The sequence below is a fragment of the Acartia tonsa genome, chromosome 2, assembly GCF_053477335.1.
Source record: "Acartia tonsa isolate MP-2025a chromosome 2, ASM5347733v1, whole genome shotgun sequence".
Classification (NCBI taxonomy): Eukaryota; Metazoa; Arthropoda; class Copepoda; order Calanoida; family Acartiidae; genus Acartia; species Acartia tonsa.
Window position 1 is genome coordinate 40,181,044 of NC_137261.1, and position 6,000 is coordinate 40,187,043.

Sequence of the window (6,000 nt, forward strand, 5' to 3'; positions counted from 1 at the left end):
CATAAATACCTACATTTTTCTCTTTTTGGTTTATATTTAACTTTTTAAAAAGAGATTTAAAACAAGGGATGTCAAAATACTACAGGAAAATAAATCTAGTACGTTCTTTGCAAGGGGTTACTACTTAAAGTTGAGAAAATTAATATGTTTAAGCATGACAATAAAAATCAAAAGAATTATGTCAAGCTCACCTTCTTTGATTGCATAACCTTTGCTGTGAAGTCATAAATGAAATTATATCTTGCTCACGCATTCTTGATTATCGCATTATCATTTTATACTATTTTATAAATGAACCCGTAAAGGTGTAAGTTTTAAATCAACGATTCTTAGTCTTACAAATATTAAACTTTAGGTAAAAATTCCTCTATTTGGACACACAAATCTTGAAATAAAAAAAAGTAAAAATTTTAGATTAATTAGTCACTGGTTGTTCTATTTCAAGGGCTCGGCAGCTGCTTATCTTTAGGGCATCTGTGGATGGTTTAGTTGCAGCACATTTCTGGTAAAAAAATTGTGGAAAGAGATGGTATGAAAAACAGAACTGTAAAAAACAATACTTTATAAAAATAACAGGAGCTTGACTGCAAAAGCTGATGCCGAGCCTCTGCTGTTACACCCTGGTGAAGTAGTCACTAGTAGTGTATGTAGTAGTGCTGTTACTCCCCGCTGTGCAACACAAGTGCTAAAACTATTACTGATAAAAATCTTAATGCTTTTTTGGACACCTTACTACCAGTTTTAATATTAGTAGCACTTTTTCCTTTAACATCTACATATGTGACAGCCGTTTTTACTAATATTTTGTAAAAAATTAACTTTTCTGATTTAGTATTATTTTTTAAGGACAATTTTAACATAAGCTTTTTTGTTCAAGATTGCGGTTGCTGGCAATTTTCAAATGTAAAGCAACTGCAATTTTTCCAAACAGCAATTTTTGAAATTTTAGTCGCTAGTAAGTAATCTATCCGCAACTAGGCTGCTATTTTTTAAGTATTGCAGCCAAATCGTTTTTTTTCTGCAACTAGCAGGAATCCAGAAAATTGCCAGCTTCTGCAAAGTATGGCTCTTTATTGAATTAAATTCTGAATTCATATTCCTTTATATGTATGTATTATATTGGATAATAGTAGTGGCTATTATATCTACTATTATACCATGTCCAACAAACCATAGATTAAAGGACAAGTAAAAGATCTTTCTGGTACCTATTTTGTACATGGTAACAAGCTTGGCCATTTTTGCCTGAGCTGGATCTTTAAATCATTTCAATGGTGCGCCAAATCGGGGTGCGCCGAATTTTAGCCAATCACAGCGCGGCATTTTGTAAAATGCTGTGCTCTCATTAATGGAAAGTTGGCTCACCCCAATTTGGCGCACCATTGAAATGATTTAAAGATCCAGCTCTGATTTATCAAGCAGGCACAATTTTTATTTCTATCTCATGGACTTCCTTATAGAATAAAGGATTGTTGTTTAAATATTATTTTCAAACCTTTGAAAAGTATCATACATATCCTATTATATAAAGAAGTAAGGTTTTTTTTAATGTCGGTTAGGATCTTGCAACCACTGAAGCGGAAATTCTTTGTATGGTTTTAGGCCATTTTTCTGTCCATTCGAAAAGAGAACACCTAGATGCCAGGTGCAATGCCACCTCTTTTAATTAAAACATGAACATAAAATAATTTACAAAAAAACAAAAGAAGCTAAAAATGTTAACTACATTTCTGTTAGATTCTATTCTTCAGGTATGCCACCTGCCATATATTAAGTCCAAGTAAGGTAATAGTAGGTTCTCTATAGAGTTCTCTTTGAATTTTTCTCTGATATCGTTCTAGAATACAACAAATATTTTGGATTAAATTCGGACATATTAGACGCAATATGAATTTTCTTGATCTTAAACTTGAGCATCCATTTATTCCTGGTTTATTCAGCCTTCTTTATTCTTGGATGACGATGCAAAAATAGTTGTAGGTCCAAATTAAACAAGTTTTTGTCAAGCTTATACTCAACCAGCATAGTCAATATAGTTATTAGTTAGTAACGAAGCTAATCTAATTAAACTATTTGTTGGGTCAACCTGGAATCGTTGGGTCACTGACAAGTTTTTTTTGCTAACTAGAAAAGTTCTAGAATGAGAATGGTCAAATAGAAGACAGTAAGCTAATCTAATATATACATGTAATAATATTTCGAAAATAGGCTGAAAAATCTTTACAGTATGGCTTCGAAACCGATTAGCTTCCGTTGGATTAAAAACGTTTCTCGGCCATACTGAAAAATCGTATTTCAGACAATTTTCAACGAATATCTTTAAATCAAATACCAGTTTTGTTCACTGGACCTTAACAAAATTGGTTTTCATCTTAAAATTTTTACTTAAATAACCACGGAAAGCAGTCTATAATACGATGCGATATATAACTATATTAATATTTTAACCATTGCATTGATAATGCTATGATTGAGAGCAATTAATCTATAATACAAAGTAGAACGATGTTTGTTTGTCTGTTTGTTTGTCTGTCTGTTTGTTTGTAGCGAAGGATCTCGCTAACCGTTGAACCGGTCGGGTTCTCCTTTAAAGGGTATCTTCTCATAGGTTCCGGGAAGGTTTATAACTATTTTCCTGGGGGGTGGGACACCCCCAACCCCCCCCCCCCCCCCACCCACCCCCCAAAAAAATGAGAAATACCCCCCCCCAAAAAAAAAAAAATATTTTTTTTATTTTTCTTTTAAATCTAAAATACGAAAAATTGGTTTGATTAAACCTCTTGGGGCAAAGCCCCTAGAGGCTAGGGGCGAAGCTGCTAGTAGACTATAAAGAAGGGAGAAAATTATTTAATTTCTATTGCCATATCTTTGTCATGTAGTAAGTATATAATTGGAGGGCACGAGAGGAATAATATATTTTCCCCAATATAATTCCATAATCCACAAAAGTAACACCGTGGAAAAAATATATTTACACGAGACTTCAAATCAATTCTTGGTAGAAGGAGACAGCAGGCTGTTAATTATACAAATACTCAAAGTTTTTTACATCTAACTAGCAATGTTCAAGCTTTTCAACAAATACTTTTAGTCTACAGAAAGGGCAATTTTGTTTATCATCATCAAGTCTGTTGTATAACAATTAAACGAACATTACATTATCCCTTAAGATCCCTTATAAAAATATAGAAGCTTATCTGGTGTAACATAATTTCTCTGTCATAAAATTTTCCTCTAATAGCAAATGCATGTCTTAGAAGTAAAATTAAACTGATGCAAAAGTTAGGAACAACCAAACATTTTTTCTTTAGACTAAATATTCATTTTTATGTTAGATGATTAATAGTAAATGCCTAAGTTGTAAGAAAGTTTTTTTTTTAAATAACTTTACTCGAACAATAGAAAACAAAATAAAACATTTATTCTTTTAAAATTCCAGTATCAGTGGATTTTTCTACTGTGAACTAATAAGAAAAGTTAGAAGGTAAAGCTGAGAATGAAAAGAAGAATTGTAATCATGGCATACTATAAGGTTGGAAATTTTTACAGGAATTATTGTGATGCTGAAATTGTTATAGCACAACTTCTACTGGGAGTAAGGATAGAGCATCATCAAATCAAAAGATTGGTTTTAGAAATGAATAAAATTATGGTTACTTATGGAAGAAACTAAGTTTTCATATTCTAAGAAAGTTTTCTAAATTCGATTGTTTTAGGATGACTATATTAATTAAAAGTTTAGTTTTCAACTTCAGATTTTATACCTCCCAAATATATAGGCCTTTTCTAAGGGGCAACAAATTGGTGTAAATCCCCAATGATAATAAGCAAAATTACCCATTCTGTCGATTAACACATCAACCTTTCCCCTATAATTGTAACAATTATGAACAAACCTGTTTATTCCCCTACTTTAGTGCTAAACATCCTTGATGTAAATAAAAATTGGCATTCTAATGAATCCAGATTGATTGGTGACATATCTTCCTAATACACATCAGGAACTAAGGGATAGGTATTTAAATAACTGTAGGCATTTTATGACATGTCCAGTAATTGAACAAACTGCATTCAATAATAATATAATCGATTTATTATTAATTGGATCTTACACTAGATTATTATTTATTCTAATAAAGTGAACCTTGTAGCTGGCTAAAATAATGATCACCCGCCATCCACCACCTTAGCTCCATCCCTTCCACTCCTATTGGATAAACGAACTGACCAATAAATGAAGTCCATGCTAGCAACCAAATTGAGGACAATTTTTCCCTTGTCATAATATCCACGTATATTCTATATCTATTAATACTAAGTAATTGATTAAAAGTGTAAAAAAATACTTACATATCAAAATACCTAACATTTAGTGCTATGACTTTTTTAACATTCTATTGGTAAACTGTGAGTTAAGAGATTTTTCTAAAATAAAAACTCATAAAATTTTGTTTAATAATAACTAACCAAACGGAGAAGCAAGGCTAACAACAAATTTAATGATTTGAATCTAGTAAATAATCTAACACCTCTTCCTGTATCTAAACATACCTGTATATGGGCGTGCGGGAGGTTGAAATAAGATAAAAATCGATATACTATTACTTGGATGTTGCACCAGATTTTCATATACTCATAACGATAATCCCCTCCCTTTATAGTGGATGAAAGAACTGAGCAATAAATGAGGTCCATGGTAGTAACCTGTATTTATAACCATTTTCCCCCTGTCAATATATCCACGTATATTCTATATTCATTAAGGTAGAGCTTCCACCATATGACAAAAAAACTTTATTTATCAAACACCCTAATCTCCTCAAAAAGTACTTTCCGGCCTTTAGCACCCCCTTGGCAAATTCCTATGCACGCACCTGTATAAAAAGATGTATTGTATAGCAGGTAACTTATACTTGTAAAATTATTGTATCCCTCCTCTTTATAAATATCAGCTAATTTAAATTCTTCCCTTCTTTTTACATTTTCTATGACAATAGCATTTTTGTTGGCCCACTATAAAGTAACGTCATGACACATTACAATTTTGTCTTTCCCCTTAAATTATACACATATTTTTACATAAAAATGTGTGATTTTTATCTTTTTTATGTAAAATAAAAATAACTATGTAAAATAATTTAATTTTTGTATGGCTATTGAATGTTTTATTTTTCAAAGTAAAATATACCATTAAATTAAATATTTCTTATATGTAATAAAATAAAACTTAAAAAGAATGAACATAGAAATTAAAAAAAACTTATTGCTATAATAAACATGCACTAGTTGTTCTAGGGGAGGCAGGGTAGGTCAGGAAAATAGCCTAATACCACCCCAAGACATATACGAATATTTCCTTATAAGTATAACTCTAAGGACTTTCAATTTCCGAAATCTTAAGCCTAACAACAAGAAAAAACTTACTTTATATTATAGGATTACCCCTTTAATTTACATAAAACTCAAGATGTAATAATTATAAAAATGCATATGTTATAACCTAAACAAGAACAACCATATTAATAAGCAATAGAGCTATATCCAAAAAGAAATAGAATTCAATATTCAGTTTATATTAGAAAACTGATTTATTATCAAAAACACTTAAAACATATATACAGTGAGAAACAGCATATAGTGTCCAATAAAAAAATGACGTCATACAATACAAAGGACCAATGATACATTGTAATTGACCAATGGTAAATTGTATACTGGCCAATTATTGGTCATTTGTATTGTAAGACATATTTTTTTATTGGACACTATACGCTGTTTCAAACAGTGATACTTAGATATATCAATTGCGTGTAATTTCAAGCTAGAGTAGGTATATTGGAATAGTTTTGAAAAGTTTTTTTGCCATGCAGAGTTAATATTTCTTGATAAAGGGTCTTTCAATCAAAGGCCCTTGATAAATTGTACTTTCGAGTCTTATCAATGGAATGTTACCTCATACGGGGAAGGCTGCTATCCATGACACTCTAACCAAAGGGAGTA